The sequence below is a fragment of the Argentina silus genome (genome assembly GCF_951799395.1).
Source record: "Argentina silus genome assembly, chromosome: Y".
In the NCBI taxonomy this organism is placed as follows: domain Eukaryota; kingdom Metazoa; phylum Chordata; class Actinopteri; order Argentiniformes; family Argentinidae; genus Argentina; species Argentina silus.
In genome coordinates this window covers 23,605,683-23,612,319 of record NC_139654.1, presented here as the reverse complement: position 1 = coordinate 23,612,319, position 6,637 = coordinate 23,605,683, and positions in this window count along the sequence as shown.

Here is a 6,637-nt window from a genome sequence, read left to right as displayed (position 1 = left end):
ACATTGTGTACTATGAAAACAACAACAAAGCTTCTCCCCTGACTTGACTCGGGTCTGTTATTTTCATCAAGAAAAAAGGATATCTTACAGTATGAGGAGAAGGAGAACTCCTTCTCTCACATAAAAATACAAAGATACACCTTTCTTTCCCTCACACTTCCCTGGGTGCTTTGAAGAGCGCAAACAAGCTGTGCCAAGTCAACCTCCCGAATGTCTCTCTAACGTATTATTCTCTACCTGCCTCTCTCCCACAATAAACCCCCTTTTCTCTGGAGTGCTTTTAAGCGTTGCACAATCAGGGACTGGAGGGTCAGCTGATCCACTGGCTGTGGGGAGGGGGGGGGCTTTTGTCCCAGCACAGCCCACATAGAGGCGAGGCCACTTAGAAGAATCTGTCCCTGGGCCAGGGGGGCACAAGGCGGAGTCAGACCACACCATGTGGGGCCTCCCTGAGAGAGGACGGGCTGTGTGGCACTCTCAAAACGGAGCTGCTTCGCTGTGTCACTGGTTGCCACTCATGTAGTCTCCGCCCAAATGCGCGAATGGTCTGGTGGACCAACACTACAAACCTGGCCTTCATTAAGCCAATAGAAACACCGTTGAAAACAGACACGCATAGCCATTGGGTTTACTTCACATCAATCATCTCCTACAGCACTTCCCCCCCAGTGCTTGCATACCACACATTTCTGATTCTGAGCTATGCCTCACAGCCGTGTAATTAGCTGAACTCAAATAATAACAAATACTTTACTCAGTAAATTCACTCCCAGTAAGGCCAGGTTTGAGTTGTTGTTATTCCAGGCTTATATACACTGCGCCTGGGGACGAGGTTACCACTCATGTTACAAAGTTGGCTAATTTGTAACTAAACCACATTGTACCAGTTCTTTGAAGAAAACTGAAAAAATAAACACTTTCAGAGAGGAGTGTTACAAACACCACTAGCCAGCCATCTGTTAACACTACGCTCGCCTAGTCTAGAGGGCTACGGCTGCCTATTAATTCGGTATACTAGCCTACATGTACAGTGGGGGAAATAATTATTTGATCCCCTGCTGATTTTGTTAGTTTGCCCGATTACAAAGAAATGAGCGGTCTATAATTTTTATGGTACTTTTAGTTGAACAAATAGAGACAGAATATCAACAAAGAAGTCCAGAAAAAACACATTATATAAAGTTATAAATTCATTTGCATCTGATCGAAGGAAATAAGTATTTGATCCCCTACAAACCAGCAAGAATTCTGGCTCATACAGACCGGTTATATGCCCATGAGGCACACAGATTAGTCCTGTCACTTGAGGAAAAGTACTCCTAATCTCTGCTTGTTATGGGTATAAAAGACACCTGTCAATAGAATCAATCTCTTCCATTCCAACCTCTCCACCTCCATGGGCAAGACCAAAGAACATTCAAAGGACATCAGGGTAAGAGTTGTAGACTAGGGATGGGCATGATTAATCGACGATCGATTAATTGATCATTAGAATTTCGTCGATGACATTATTTTTTTAGTCGATGAAACAACTAGTCGTGCCAAACAACTCCCCTTACCTGTTGGAAAATCAGCGAAACCCGCGGCCTCTTGGGGCTTATTGCTTAATTTTACCACACGGGGGCAATATTTGAAAAAAACGCCACAGGCCTACTCAGTTACCTGCGAGTTTCCGTGTATTTCAGAAGTAATCATGAAGAGGTCACGGCGAAGTGTGTATAAGTATAACTCGGCCACGACTCAAATGATGTACCACTTGAACAACGCGCATCCGACCCTGGTTAGTGGCGGTGCATCCTCCTCTCAGTCTCAACCTAGCATCAACTCGGTGTTAGCACGGAGGAGCTGCGATGCACAACGAGCAGAGAAAATTACCCTAAGGGATCTGCAAGTTCATTGAGATGAATATGCTGCCCTTAAGTATTGTTGAGGGAGAAGGTTTTCGAAAACTGATAAACTTATTGGAACCAGCATATCACATTCCGTCACGACATAGCAGCGCGTATCTTCAATTGAACGGATCCGGTTTAACTGCCACAAGAGTTGTTCATCTTGTAAGTTTAACTGCCACAAGAGTTGTTCATCTTGTAATAAAGATCTCAATGAGGAAAACACGCTGTGTTTTTGTATTTTCATTGCATTTTGAATATAGCCTATAAATAGTGAATTTTAATATAAAAATATTAATGATTAATCGAAAATCGATCGTTAATTCTCCCGACGATCGACTAAGACAATTTAGTCGAATGCCCATCCCTATTGTAGACCTGCACATGTTACGAGTGGGGGCAGTGTGGTGGACCCAAAAGCGAAGAGATACTCAGAACACAGGCGCGAAGTGTACTTGAAGGTGTATTTAATAATAATGGGTGGGGACACGGGAACAAACAAAACACTGGGACTAAGGAAAAAAAATAAAGGAGGAGAACAAACGCTCCGTAATAGAAATACTCGCTACACAGGCGGCAGATAAACTGGACGAGGAATACAGGAACAGGGGAACCAGGTAAAGTAGGTCAACAGACAGGTACTTACAAAACAACGGGGAGAATCTCAGACAGGGACATGAGGGAACACACAGGTTAAATAGTAACCAGGGACAGACAACACAGGTGAAGGGGATTAGGGAGAATCCCGGCTGATTGGGAGGGATTGACCCGTGTGGCCAGAGGGGGGCGCCAGAGTCACCAGACAGAGCCCTCAGGCGTGACAGTACCCCCCCCCGACGAACGGCACCAGCTGTGGAAGTCTGTAATCAGGGCAGGGTCCAGGATACTCCGCCGGGGCACCCAGGTCCGGTCCTCCGGGCCATACCCCTCCCAATCCACCAGGTACTGCAGCCCCCTCCCCACCCTCCTACACCCCAAAATCCTGTCCACAGTGTAGGCTGGTTGTCCCTCAATGAGACGAGGTGGGGGGGGGGGGCCAGGGGGCAGGAGACGACCGGTTTGAGGAGGGAGACATGGAAGGTCGGGTGAACCCGCATGGAGGAGGGGAGCCGCAGCTTGTAGGCGACAGGGTTCACCCGCCTGATGACCGGGAAGGGACCCACGAAGCGGGGGGACAGCTTCCGTGACTCGACCCGGAGGGGAAGGTCCCGGGTCGAGAGCCACACCCTCTGGCCCGGGCGGAAGACCGGGGCCGGGCGACGCTTGCGGTTGGCCTGGAGCTGGGATTTGGCTGCCGCTTTCTTGAGCGCCGCCCGCACCCGTCTCCAGGTCCTGCGACACCGGCCAACCTGGGCCCGGACCGAGGGCACTTCCGCCTCCTCCTGCTGCTCAGGGAATAGGGGGGGTTGGTAGCCGTACTGGCACTGGAACGAGGACAGGCCGGTGGGGGAGCAGAGGAGGGTGTTGTGAGCGTACTCGGCCCAGGCCAGTCGCCGGCTCCAGGTCGCTGGGTTCCCGGAGACGTAGCACCGCAGCACGCCCTCCAGATCCTGGTTGACGCGCTCCGTCTGACCGTTGGACTGGGGGTGGAACCCGGAGGAGAGGCTGACGGAGGCGCCGAGGCTGTTGGCGAACGCCTCCCAGAACCTGGAGGCGAACTGGGGACCCCGATCTGACACCATGTCTTGGGGGAGACCGTGGACCCTGAAGACATGCTGCACCATCAGGTCCGCGGTCTCCCGGGCCGAGGGCAGCTTGGGAAGGGGGATGAAGTGGGCCGCCTTAGAGAAGGGAGGGGGGGGAAGGCCCGAAATAAAGTCCAGGGAAATGTGGGACCAGGGGCGCTTGGGGATGGGAAGGGGGCGGAGGAGACCCGCCGGGGCCCGACGGGGGGTCTTGCTGCGCGCGCATCACCGCACACACAGCCACGAAGGCGCGCGTATCCACCTCTGCCGTGGGCCACCAGAACCTCCTCCTGATGAACTCCAAGGTCCTGGCGGCCCCCGGGTGACCCGTGAGGGGGGAAGCATGGGTACGTAGAGCTTCAGGTTCCCGCCCCAGGGCCGCTTTGACCGCCCTCTCAATGTCCCAGGACACAGAGGCGAGGATGAGCGCCTCCGGAAGGATGGGATCGGGGGTCTCCACCAGGTCCACCGGGTCGAACTGTCGGGAGAGAGCGTCCGGCTTGACGTTCTTAGACCCCGGGCGGTAAGAGATGGTGAAGGTGAACCTGGTGAAGAAGAGCGCCCACCTCGCCTGACGGGAGTTCAATCGCTTGGCCCCTCAGATGTACTCCAGGTTCTTGTGGTCCGTCCACACTTCAAACGGCTGGACGGCGCCCTCCAGCCAGTGCCTCCACTCCTCCAACGCCAGCTTGACCGCCAGCAGCTCACGGTTGCCCACGTCGTAATTGCGTTCAGCTGGGGTCAGCCGACGGGAGAAGAAGGCACAGGGATGGACCTTCCCATCCGTAAGGCACCGCTGGGAGAGCACCGCCCCCACAGCAATGCCAGATGCATCCACCTCCTCCACGAAGGGACGGGCAGGATCCGGATGGTTCAGGACCGGGGCGGAGGTGAAGCGCCGTTTGAGTGTGGCGAACGCGTTCTCTGCCTCGGGGGACCAAGCAAATTGGGGGCGGCTGGACTGGGTGAGGGCGGTCAGGGGAGCGGCCAGGGCACTAAACCCCCTAATGAAGCGCCGATAAAAATGAGCAAATCCCAGGAAGCGCTGTAAGTGTTTAACCCTCGTATTGTCTTCACTTTTTGGACCCTTTGGAAGTCTTCGGGTCAAATTGACCCGGGACATTATTGGGGCTTTAAAAGCAATACAAAAATACAAATTTCCATTCAAAACTCTTTAACATATATTGTCTTTATCTCAATTCCAAACAATATAGATAACATGTATGATTAATATTTGCAATTAATCTCTGCTAGATCATATTTAACAGTGGAAGTGTAATTCGTTTTTTGTGATAAAGTTATAATTTATGTAAAAAATCTGCTATAATAAGGACTTGGGTGGAATGCTTATCTCTGAAAAGTTGAAATGAAACAATGTTTTCATTGATGTTTATTATTTTTGAGGAGATATTCTCATTTGATTTTCATCTTTATCTTATTATAATCAAAGCTGTGAAAAGCAAATACAGGTGATGAACGACAATAGAAACACAAGAACCAAACTTAGATCGATTTAGTCACTGGATATGAAATACATCTCTCAAAAATGTCTCAAAAATAATTTGAGATGATTTACAATAAATAGAAACACAAAACATGAACGAAATGTAGACTGCTTTATTCACTGTCAATGAAATACAGTACACTGAAAAATACATCTTTCAAACAATTCTGAAATAATATTGGATACATACAATTTGAGAGTATGTGTCCTACAGATGTACTTTTAGCAGTTTCTGCATGTGGTTTGTGTCTTTGAGTCCTTTGAGGGTTCACACACCTCGCTGTGCTTCCTCTTGTTGCCACCAGCTGCAATCTAGAATAATGAAAATACTTTATTAGTTCAGGATTTTTTTCCCACCACATCTTCTAATAGTCAATTTCAATTTGACCCACATACATACAGAGATACTCAGAAACATACACACACACACACACAGATACATGCACACATAAACAACAACAACAACAGGACACTTACTTCAGGCACTGGAGGTTGTGGTTGTGTGGGTCGTGCAGGTGGGACAGCAGGAGCCTCCTCCACCCTCCTCACTATGGCTAGAGAAGCTGGGTTCCTGGGCACATGTTGTCTCCTCTGTATGTGCGGTGTCACCAGTGCTCATAAGCATCACATTTTTGCCCTTTTTGGGTATGTAGGATACCAGGGCCATGTTGGCCGTAAACACAAAGTGGGAGGAATGGACTGGCCTGTTCGTTACAGTTAGAAGCTGAGGTGGGAGCTCTGTCTTATTTTTTCTGACTGTTCCACCCATTGTCTTTCTTTTGAGAAGTTCCTGTCCCGGGCTGTACGATGTGAAAAAATTATCCCAAGTGATGTTGTGGCCACTGAGGCCCTGTGACATATCCAGTACCACCCGTGTCCCCTGATGTCTCTCAGGGTCTCCTCCCTCTGGCTTCCCAGAATGTTTTGTAACAACATTGTGCAGATTCTGTGTGTGTGTGTGTGTTTGTATGTGTGTGAGTGAGTGTGTGTGTGCATGTTTCTGTGAGTCTGTGTGTCTCTGTGTATATGCGGGTCAAATTGACCCGAAGACCTTGTGAAGGACATAAATGTGTAGGGGGGGTGTAGCATGTGCACTCAACTTTTTTCTTTGACATGTTCTTCACAGTAAATAAGCCAAGGCCATGGAGTTTCAGGTTGAAAAAATGTTTCCTTGTATATTTTTTCTTCAGGTAAAAATTTAAAAAGGGTCAATTTGACCCGAAGACCACACAAGGGTTAAGGGAGGAGGGCTGGGGCCAGTCCAACACCGCCTTGACCTTAGCGGCGTCCATCCGCAGCTCCCCCCTGGAGACGATGAACCCCAGGAAGGAGACGATGTGCTGATGGAAAACTCACTTCTCCGCCTTAACAAAAAGCTGGTGGCGGAGAAGGCGTTGTTGGACCTGACGCACATGCGACCTGTGTTGGGCCAGGTCCTTGGAAAAAATGTGAATGTCGTCCAGGTAGACGAACGCCGAGTGGTCCAGGAGGTCCCGGAGGACATCGTTTACCAGGGCCTGGAACACCGCCGGGGCGTTGGACAACCCGAATGACATGCA